The 12,445-nt window shown below is 34.7% G+C and overlaps 2 pseudogenes; both read right to left on the bottom strand.

Annotated features, from left to right (window-relative positions):
- Positions 1 to 3,680: 3,680 nt before the first annotated feature.
- On the bottom strand, positions 3,681 to 8,746 carry LOC148920559 (uncharacterized; annotated as a pseudogene).
- Positions 8,747 to 9,863: 1,117 nt separating this feature from the next.
- Positions 9,864 to 11,073, bottom strand: LOC148920558 (uncharacterized; annotated as a pseudogene).
- Positions 11,074 to 12,445: the final 1,372 nt, after the last annotated feature.

The following is a 12,445-nucleotide window of genomic DNA, read 5'->3' as shown; positions in this document are numbered from 1 at the left end:
AATATATTCACTAATAATTAAGAGTTTATTTATACTTTCATTAAATATATATAACATAAGATTTTGTGGTATCCACTAGTGTAAAAATTTTAAATTCAAGATCAAATTCAATCATTGTATTCATATAGGGTCAAGGAGTGTAGCAGTAAAACATCATCAAAATCGGAGTTAAAATAACCGTTAAATCATGATTTTTCATTTATAATCGCGAAATTTTTTGTCCCGTTACTTGATCTCTGAATGTTTATTTTTTCCGATTTTTGGCGTATATGATCTCGAAGCATAAACAAACAAGGTTGACGGTTGGATCATTGAAACTATTTTCTTAAAATGCGTATGCCATCAAAAAAATATATTTACTAACAATTAAGAGTTTATTTATACTTTCGTTAAATATAACATAAGATTTTGTGGTATCCACTAGTGTAAATATTTTAAATTGAAGATCAAATTTAGTCATTGTATTCATATAGGGTCAAGGAGTGCAGCGGTAAAAAATCATGAAAATTGGAGTTAAAATAACCGTTAAATCATGATTTTTCATTTATAACCGTCGAAATTTTTTGTCCCGTTACTTGATCTATGAATGTTTATTTTTTTCGATTTTTGGCGTATAAGATCTCGAAGTATAAACAAACAAGTTCGACGGTTGCATCGTTGAAACTAGTTTCTTAAAATGCGTATGCCATCAAAATAATATATTCACTAACAATTAAGAGTTTATTTATACTTTCGTTAAATATAACATAAGATTTTGTGGTATCCACTAATGTCGTCTATTATATGTAAAGATGATGGTTTGTTTAAAAAAGGGTCGTCTATTATGAAGTAAATATGACGCTTTTTATAAAAAAACCGTCGTTTATTATATGTAAAGATAACGATTTTTATACAAATCGTCGTCTATTATATGTAAAGATGACGATTTTTTATAAAACAACCGTCGTCTATTTTATGTAAAGATGATGCTTTTTATAAAAACCGTCGTCTATTATATGTAAAGATGACAAATTTTTTTTATTTTAAAAAGCGTCGTCTTTTAAAACACGCTAAAAAATGGCCGCTTAAGTGAATTCGCGCTCGACAAATTTTCAAATTTTCATCCGTCTTTGAAAGCCTTATCTCTCATTAACAAGCGTCGTCTTTTAAAACACGCTAAAGAAAGGCTACTTAAGTGAATTCGCACTCGACAAATTTTGAAATTTTCCCCCGTCTCTGAAAACCTTATCTCTCCCTCATTGAAACCCTCATGCACTCTCTAAAACACCCTCATGAAACTCTCGACAAAATCACCAAAAAATCGATATCAATGATGGAGTTGAGAGATTGAGGTCTTCGTAGATCCATAAGATGTAGAGGGATGTTCTGTATTTGAGAATCAAAGTTAGTTGAAAGGTTTGATTTGAAAGTCACCTAATCTCTTAATACCCTTCTATAACTTGCTAGTGAATTCTAGATTAGTCTTTTTGCATTTCTGGTATGTTCTTTGTTTCCCTAATTTCAGATTTTGTCTCTCTTGATTTGTCTGGTTTTTTTACATTTTTTTTATATTTCGGGTTTCTTTTTAGATTTTCTAATTTGGTTATCAGGAGATGAGGAGGAAGCTTGCAGATTTATAACTTTTTCTTTTGCAGGTTTTCTATGTGAGTCGTATGTTTTTTTGTTGTTGAAAATTTGCAGTTCTCGATGGTCTTTTTATGCTCATTTTACAAGTTTTCAATGGAAATATGGACCAATGGTAAAATTTCTCTTCCACCTAATTTTTTATGTTTATAATCTTAGCCTTTTTTTTTTTTGCTCTCTTTATCATTTTGATTTATTTACAGGGATGATGGAGGAGACTTCAGATTGCGCATCATTTCTATGTTTGGATGAGGAATACTTGGATTAGGAGTACGTAGGTCTTGTTAGGAATTATGTTTGTTGTAGAATAAAGATTGGTTAACTATGTAATAACTATTGAATCTTCAAGTTTTATGAAAGAAACTATTTTTGAGTGTATATATTCATTAATAAAGCATTATGGTTGGTTTTCTAGTTAAAATCGTTGTATAGCATCATAGGAAATCAAAAAGAACTAAAATGTAGCAGTTTGGAAACTTATTAGACGATGGTTTTTATTATAAATCATGGTCTTTACAGATAATTAACAACGGTTTCTATAAAAATGGGTCATCTATTATAGGTAAAGATGACGATTTTTTATAAAAGGGGTCGTCTATTATATGTAAAGATGATGCTTTTTATAAAAAAACAGTCGTCTATTATATGTAAAGATGACGATTTTTATACAAACCGTCGTCTATTATATGTAAAGATGACGCTTTTTATAAAAACTGTCATCTATTATATGTAAACGCTTTTTAAAAAAAAATCGTTGTCTATTATATGTAAAGATGACGTTTTTTATACAAACCGTCGTCTATTATATGCAAAGATGACGCTTTTTATAAAAACCGTCAATTTTTATACAAACCGTCGTCTATTATATGTAAAGATAATGCTTTTTATAAAAAAACCGTCGTCTATTATATGTAAAGATGACGATTTTTATACAAAACGACGTCCATTACATGTAAAGATGACGCGTTTTATAAAAACCGTCGTCTATTATGAAGTAAAGATGACGGTTTTTTTTAAAAATAGTCGTCTATTATATGTAAAGATGACGGTTTTTTTTAAAGAGGGTCGTCTATTGTTAAGTAAAGATGACCTTTTTTAAAAAGGTCGTCTATTGAATGTAAAGATGACGGTTTTTATAAAACAACCGTCGTCTTTATAAACAATCCATGACGGTTTTCATAAAAAATCGTCCTGTTTAAATACAATGCACGACGCTTTATTAAAATACATCGTCTTTTCTCCTATAATTAACGATCTTTACCTCTAAACAACGACGATTTTCTTTAAAAACCGTCGTCGTTATAGATAAACAACGACGGTGAAAAGCCATCGTAGTTTGACACCCAAATAGATGTCGGTCGATTTCACGACGGTTTGAAAACCGAATACACGACGGTGAATTACCGTCGTCTTTTGCCTTTTTTGTAGTAGTGATCTACTGTCTTTGCACATATAGAATTGAAGAAGAATCACAATCAAGTTATTGCATACCTTGCAGGCTTCTCCAAAACAGAATGAATTGCCACAAGGAGCAATTGTTGTATCAGGGTATGACAATCATGAGATTTAAGTCCAAGAAGTCTTCAATCTTTTAAAGATACAAGATTTTTTATATTTGAACAATAACCTTCAGGGACCTTCATACCATAGAAAGAATTGCAAACCACTCTCTTCTCTGCTCTTGACAAATTCCAAGGCCCTGAGGCAAGCCAGTACGTCTTTGTCCATACTCGGGTTGCAAATCAGTTTTGACCCTCATGTTCAATAAATCTAACCGAGCAGCAATCCCATCTTCATTTTTTCCAGCGATCTCCAGCAATGTACCAATAATACTATTGCAAACATTCTTCTCAATATGCATAACATCTAGGACATGCCTCACATGAAAGTATTTCCAATACTAGATATCAAATTATTTTGATTTCTTCTTCCAACAAACTTTGTCACTATCATTCTCACCAACACTTCCCCTATTTTTCGAGCCCCATATGTAATTAATATCTTCAACCATGTGCAACACTTCTTCTCCATTTAATGGCTCGAGAGGCGTGCCATATTCAGGTTTCATTAAAAGCTGCACGCTGCCTCCGATATGAATGATTGATTCGTAACCATTTTCTATGCCCAATGTAACAAATTTTGTGGCCATTTTTCAACTTGTGACTAGGTGTATCATCGCCACATATTGGACAAGCTTTATATCCTTTAACGACACAACCAGATAAGTTGTCATAGGCAGGAAAATCATTAATTGTCCACAGTAATACACCTCTGAGTGTAAAGTATTCTCCTATATGTGCATCATACACTCCTCTAATCCCATCCCACAGAGATTTTAAATCATCAATCAAATGCTCTAAGTAGACGTCTATATCATTTCCGAGCTGTTTAGGATCGAAAATCAATAAGGTCAACATCATGAACTTCCGTTTCATGCATAGCCATGGTGGGAGATTATATGTAACTAACATAACTGGCCAACAACTGTATCTGCTACTTAAAAAAATGTGGGGATTGAATCCATCAAATGAGAGAGCCAATCTCAAGTTTCTCGGCTCTTTACCAAAGTCGGGACATTTATCATCAAGAAGTTTCCAAGACGGGGAATCTACTCGATGAGACATTTGACCGTCAACTGATTTTCTAGCAGCATGCCAAGTCAAACTCTTAGCTGTCTTATGTGATTCAAACATCTTTTTAAACCTTGGAATTGGAGGAAAATACCACACCACCTTCGCTGACACCCTCTTTCAAGATTGAATCTTTGCCTTCCTTCCAACTTGAGACACCACAAGTAGGACAATTAGTTGAATCTTCATAATCCTTCCTATACAAGATGTAGTCATTGGGACATGCGTGAATTTTCTCATAACTCATCCCTAAAGCAGACAATGTCTTTTTGCCTTGTACATAGAGGAAGGTAGTGTATTTCCTTCCAGAAGCAAATCTCCTTGAAGTATCAATAATTATATAAAACAAACATCACTCATCCCATGTTTTGTTTTCAAATTATATAACTTCACCAAAGCCGACAACATCGTGTACTTACTGCTACTAGGGTACAAGGGTTGATCTCCATCCCCAATCACATTGGCAAACTCATAAGGATCAAATCCAATATCGCTTAAATCATTATCATCCATCCCTACTTCTTTAGAAGCAAAACTAAACCTACTTTGCTAATCTTCTTCCACATTTCTACTAGCATTAGTAGTCCATTCCCAAGGTTCTCCATGCCATGTCCAAATCTTATAGCTTTGGTCAATTCCATTAAAGTATAAGTGGTCCCTTATAATTCCAACTCCAAACAATCGAATATTCCCACATTTAACACATGGACAACGAATATGAGTTGTATTTCCAAGATTTTCTACACCAAAATTCAAAAATCATTCCACACCTAACTCATATGTCTTCGATCTTCTATCCGCATGCATCCATGACTTATCTATCTCACACACTATAAAATCATACATATGATAAAGTGAAAAGACCAGCAATGAAACACTATTATATTGACAGAGAAGAGAACAAAGTGGAAAAAAAGAAGAAAAAAAATTCATAAGAATCAGACGACGGTTTTTACAAAATAATAGTTGCGTAACATAGATTAAGACGACGGCATGTCTATTTACCGTCGTCTTTAACCAACTAACAAGGTATTTGTTAGGGTTAGGGTCGACCGCGGTAGTCAATAAAAATCCGACGTATAATAAAAATTTAGATGACAGTTGGTCCCACCAACCGTCGTCGTGGTTTACAAAAAACCAAAGCCTAATTCTTCCATCTCCATTCCTTTTCACAGAACCCTTAATAGAATGCAAACATCAAAACATAAAAGAACCCATTTATAGCTCCCATCAAGAACCCATAGCTCCCAAAACATAAAAGAACCCGTATTAAGAAACCAAAGCTGAGAGAATATACAAACTAACAGAATATTTAGAGAGATCTGAGAGAACATACAGACTAAGAGAATATTGAGAGAGAGCTGAGAGAATATATATACAAACTAATAAGAGAATACTGAGAGAGAGCTTAGAGAATATACCCAATGCTTTGAGAGAGCGAAAACTTTAAGACAAATTTACGTTGAAGAGAGAGAAGGAAATATTTTAGGGTTAAAGGAAAATTCTGAAAATTTTAGATCCCGGTCAAAAATTTCAAAGGACTGTGTTTATCAAAGACGATGGTAATACAACCCAGTCGTCATTGTATTTCAGACTTACAACGGCGGTTATGTTACACCGACGCCGTTGTGAAGCATTTTGACATCGCCTACAAAAATCGACATTTAAAGTATTAAATAATTAGATTTGCTTTGCGTTTCCTGGGATTTGAACGCGCATAATTGACCAAAAAGAGGGAGAGAAACTGGCGTCGTTTCAATAAAACCTAAACCCTAAACCCTAAATTTTACAATAATTATAAAAAAATACACAAGTATGAGAAAAATGAACCGAAAATTGCTACGGACTCCTTACAACAATGCCTTCTATATTAGTAGGCCAATATCCATATTAAATAATTTTGAATTTTATGACCACCAATGGATCACATAAACCTTAGGGGTTATGTTATGGAAAGTATATGACTATTGTGCTTTGTCTCTAAATCCTTTTGACTTTTGTTATCACTTCTAATTTTGAAATCTAAAATTAAAATTTTCAGGCATGTAGGGGGGAGATATTGCCTCAATGAGTGCATAGAATTTGTCGGTTTATTTTTGGATTTTTTTGAATATATTATGAATATTAGTAAATAAATACAAATAAAAATATTTTAAAATTAAATTTTTTAAAGATTTTGGGGAGATAAAATCTTTCAATGAGTGTATGGTAGTTGTCAGTTTATTCTATGGAATTTGTTTTGAAATTATTATGAATATTAGGAATAAAATATAAAAGTCATACAAAAATTAAATGACAAATGTACATAACCAACTTTGCATCCGTTTACAACGACGGTATATAACACATAACGCCGTCCTAGAACACATCAGACGTCGTAATGTAATCCCTGATGTGGTTAGTATGTTACTATGTCAACCTTTCCTTAATAACCGACGTAAGTAGAATTTACATTGTCAATTATTATGTTAATGACGACGTTGTTTAGATATACAATGTCACATTTTACCTTGTAACCGACGTTGTACTCTTTTAACACGTCCTCTCTGTTGTACTGACGGACGTTGTATCAACCTTACATGACGTTTTTGAGAAATACTGTAGATGTTTTCTTTCCCGCTACTTCAAAACGGCAGTTGTTCATAGATATGAGATGTGTAAAATAAGAATGAGATGTCGGTTTTTGGGATTTAATTTAAAGTTTTATGATATATTTTCATTTTATTTCATTTAACGACATAAATATCTTATCCAAAAAAAAAACTAGAAACAAAAATATATTTCATTTGATTTTTTGATGAATGTTCAATTAATTACCAAAAATATGTTTATATACACTATCAAAAATTAAAATAAACCTAAACATTTTAAAAATTCTGTAATACCTTGTTCATGAATTCTGCCCATTCCAGCCTGACTTCGTCAATAAGTTCTTGAGTATACACAACTGGTTCCTTTTTCTTGTCAAACTGCAAATAAAGAACAAAAACCAACGTATTATAAATATTAAAACGACAGTTTTGAAATAAAACATCGTGGTATTAAAGCAAAGAACTTATATCTTAAATTTTACCTTCTTCTAAAATGCTAGGCCTGGATCATGAATTATATCTCTCATAAAACGCATCATGTAACAGCCACACTCTACATTTGTTGGTTGTCTAGGATTGCCTTGTAGATTTTTCCATATGGGTGATTTACGTGCTGATTGTTTGCCTGTGTGAGAGTTATACATTTTGATTGAACTGTTTCAAGAAAACAAAAAGTGTTAATGTCAAAAATAAAAATCAGCATTAAAAAATATTAACCGTCGTGGTAAATAAGTGAAAACGACGGTTTGTTAAAACAAATGACGCCGTATTTTAGTTCAAACGTCGGAAAATAAGAACCGTCGTTGTGTATCATTCTAACGTCGGTGACAAAGAAAAACGACGTATAACCAAAGTTGTTTTTAAATTTTAAAGTTGAACAGAAAAAATTAAAACGTCCTAAAATGAAAAACACAAACGACGTGGTATTTCAATGAAGACGACGGTTTCAAGAGAATACTAACGTTGTAAATGATTTCCAATGTCAGTTATAATATACCGTCGTTGTGTTTTCACTACAACGTCAGTATTTGAAAAATCCGTCGTATCATTCAAATGCATAAATAAAAAATCTTAGTTTTTCGTTAATATACTTACGTATTCACTATATTTCTCATGTCCTCGTCAACAGAGCAGTTTGGCAATGAGTCCATGTAATAGACAGTCTCCTTAGCTGGTCTCACAATTATTAACACCCAATGACCCCTACACAAAATGATCCATATATATTAAATATACTACAAAAAAAATATTACAAGGGACCAAGTATAGAAGAGGACTAACCCTGGATTATGAGGCACCAAGTAAAATTGATCCCCATCTGTGTTTTTCAGGCGTTCTGAGAGATGTTTTGAGCAGTGAGATAACGTTCCAGATTGAGAGCTGACTTGTCCAGGGTCCACGAGGCCAACAAAGTTTACCATATTTGCCAATTTTAAATAGTCAAATAAGTACCTAATTAAATATATGAAATTCAATTAAATGAGATTTTAATTTAAAAGAAAGGAAATGTAAAAAGAACAAATTTGGATTTCTAGAATTACCTCATGTATACTGCAATCACTGTGGATCCAATCTCAACCATGAAAGCAAACTGTAAAATGTCTTCACTCAAGAGCCAGGTATCATGATCGGCGCCAAACACTTCCTCTGGCATGTGAATTCTAATGGTCCCGTTAGCAGGCTTCAACTTGGTCTCGACATATTGGCATAGGGCTAATAGAGGAGCTGGCATGTCAAGCTTTGACAGATCCTGTAACAAGAAATAAATAAAGTTTGTACATGAAGTAAAATAAACGACTCCAATAATCAACAAAACCGACATGGTATATGATATCAACGACGGTTTCTAAAACATACTGACAGGGTAAAAGTTATAGACGACGGTAAATGCACAACAGTCATTGTGTAAATGTTATAACGTTGCTATACAATAGAAAGGTCGTCTAGGTTAAAGTAGAAGACGGGTTGTAAAATAAAAACCGACGTTTATTTAAAATTTAAAATCAGAAAAAATCAAATGTCAGAGAAATCAATGTGAGTTTGCTTGGTATCGGTCCTTGTAAAGCAATTGCATGACAGTTGTGAGTTTGCCATAGAAATTAATGTCTGTACTTTCACCTCCACCTGGGATATGGACACCGCTGTTTTGCGTACACAACTTGTCATCTCGTGCAGTCCCCAAAAATTTGATGCCGTTAACATGGCAACCCAAGAATAATTCAGCGCTAATTGGGCCGAATGCCAAGTTATGTAACTCTTCACTGTAAGTGGGGGAATTCTCGGATTTCAACTTATTCACCTAATATTATACAAAAACATTCACATGCAAGTTTGAGAAGCATAAATACAACAATATATATGTCAAATACAAAACACTTATAACTTACATATTCCAAAAATTATTGTGGAAACAATTCACGGTGTTTCTTGGAATACAAATGTGATGGATGTTCTCACTTCATCATCTCTTCATGCTCATCTAAGTATAGGATTATCTCATCACAATTGTTCAGTACGAACCAATGGGCTACCTCCATGTCATTTTTGAAAAATGCCTCTCCTCGTACAGGATCTCCAAAGGGTCGTGAGCTTTGGGCAAAAACAAAAAGTTCTCATTTCTCACACCTCCGTCATTATTGCATGAGGACGATTGAAAGCCGTGTCCACATCTTTTAAATACATTCCATAGAAAGTAAGCGCTTCGTATTGAACCCAAGCCTCTATAATTGATCATTCGGGCTTTGCTCTGTTGCGTACGCTTTTTTTCAGCTTTCCGAGAAGCCTGCGAAAATAAAACAATACAATGCAAATTAGCAAGTAGCAAGCATAGGATAATGATGCATACACAAATGATGAGGATTATATACCTTTCTATTGGATACATCCAGCGATAGTTGACTGGACCAGCAAACAATGCCTCTTCTAGCAAGTGAATCATCATGTGAATCATACTTGTGAAGTAAGCTGGAGGGAATATCATCTCAAACTTGCATAGGACTTGGAAAATGTCATGGCGCAACTAATTAATGTCTATCATTCGCCACGTTTTTGCAGACAGTTGGGAAAAAAATCTGGATAACAATACGATTGGCTTGACTACATCTTCCAGCAATAGGTGACGAATCCCCACAGGAAGTAGGCGTTGCATAAAGACATGGCAGTCATGGCTCTTTTGTCTAGAAAATTTACCCCCGTCAACATTCACGCAACGTGCGATATTAGAAGCATAACCGTCAGAAACTTTACAGTTGATACAAACTTTAGAAACTCTTTTTTGTTATTCGGTTTCATGGAAAAAAAATGCAAGATCCCTTCTAGCTTTATGACTATCCCTTTCATCCATAAACCCCTTCGTATGCCCTTTTTTTCCAAATCAAGACGAGCTTTGATCATGTCCTTTGTCTTCCCCTCGATATCTAGAAATGTGCCCATCAATGTGTCAAAGACATTTTTCTCAACATGCATAACGTCGAGATTGTGTCTCAATGTTAGTTTCGACCAATATGGGAGCTCAAAAATCATAGGCTTGTGTATCTAGTTCATATCTGTAGCAGGTCTGGGTCGACTAACTTTTTTCCCGAATAAAGCAAAATCCAAACAGTTAAGCTGTTCTAAGATCTCATCACTGGACCACTCTCTAGGTCTGAGGCCATGCTCTTTCTTCCCGTCAAACTCTTTATCATTTTCCCACCACTTGTGATCCCATGCCAACCATCTCCGACGACCAAGGTAACAAGCTTTTTCGGTGTGCCAACCAGAAGTCACATCTTCCTTGCATACAGGGCATGCCATATAACCCTTTATGCTCCACCCAGAAACCATTGCATATGAGGGAAAATCATTTACAGTCCACATAACTGCTACCGCAGAGTGAACATCTTCGTTGTGGATTTATCGTACGTACGCACACCGTTTGTCCATAAATCCTTGAGCTCATCAACCAACGGCTATAAGTAAACATCGATTGACCTACCAAGATCCTCTGTTATCAAAGCAGTCATCATCATATATTCCTTTTTCATGCACTTTCAAGACGACAAATTATATGGGAATACGAAAATCAGCCAAGTGTTGTGGTGTTGGTTTATAACCCCGTACGGATTGAATCAGTCAGTGACAAGTCCCAATCTAACATTTCGAGGATCAGCAGCAAACTCGGGGAATGTTCGATCGAACTCTTTCCATGCTTCCTCATCGTCATCTACCCATTTTTCCTTATGCCATCTCATTTCTGTGGTAGTATGCGTCGACATATACAATCGCTGCAACCTAGGTTTCATGGGCAGATAACGCATGACTTTTTGTGGGATCTTAGTCATTCTATTCTGAGATGTCATTTTGAACCTTGAATCATTGCATATAGGGCATTTATCCAATGTTTCATACTCTTTGTAGAATAACATGCAATTGTTTTTGCAAGAGTGAATTTTTTCATAACCCAATCCAAGACCATTCAACACCTTCTGCGGCTGTCGGTGGTCTTTTGGCAAACAATTGTCCATCGGAAGCATTCCCTTAAAAACCCCTAAAAAGTAATCGAAACACAGGTCCAACATACGATACTTTATTTTTCCGTGCATTAGCTGCACAATGGCCATCAAAACAGAAAAGTTCTCGCACCTCGGGTATAACTCTTGGTTGACATTTTGCAACAGTTTTTCATATTGTTCGAACTCTGTATTGTCCATTCATGTAGGCACATCATCTTCCCCTTCCTGATTGCTACTAGTCGATGCAAATGGAAAAGCATCATTTATAATATCCATGACTTGTTCATTAGGATCCACAATAGGTTCAACATTCTCCACTCTTGTTGTCCTTGAAGACGAAGCAATGTCTAATTGTTCCCCGTGATAGGTCCAAGTGCTGTATGTCTCAATCATTTCATTCCTCACTAAATGAAATTGAACATTTTCAATTGTCTCCCACAACATGTTGTTACACCTCCTACAAGGACAACGGATTCTAGTTGCACCCGGGTTGTGTGTTCATGCAAAGTCAATAAAATCCGCGATTCCATCCAAATATTCATCTGCGCACCTATTCGGGTTCCGTATCCACCTCCTACTCATAATTCCTAGAACCACAATCACAATACAACATTCATGTTGTATTCGTACAAAATCATAATGTCACCTTATGCCTCCGGTAAGGGCCCTATCCCATTAGGGAATGCATAGTCATATCACGTAATTTACGGCTACATGAGATTAGATTTCGATGTGGATGAATTTCGACACCATCTAGACACGGTTCTTGAGGTGTACTATAGGTATAAAATACCTACGTACCACCCAAAGAACGTACCGAGATGACACCGAAATCTCCACAATCGAAACCTAGTCTGTAATAAGTAAATTACGTGACATACCATGCATTCCCAAACTATCAAATAATAAGACAATTCAAGAATTAATTGGACCGCAGTCACACTTTTGCATCCATGCGTGAAATCCAACTAACCTCGAGCGGGAAACTAAGTTTTACTAAAAAAAAAATTTACTAAGTTAATTTCAATTAACTTCGTACATCAACGTGCATAAATTTAACAACATAACATAAATATAATTTCACAAAACAATTTAAACATAATGTAATTAA

The sequence above is a fragment of the Prunus mume genome, linkage group LG2, assembly GCF_029339155.1.
Source record: "Prunus mume cultivar Tortuosa linkage group LG2, ASM2933915v1, whole genome shotgun sequence".
Lineage (NCBI taxonomy): Eukaryota > Viridiplantae > Streptophyta > Magnoliopsida > Rosales > Rosaceae > Prunus > Prunus mume.
This window is presented reverse-complemented; position numbering and strand designations above follow the sequence as displayed.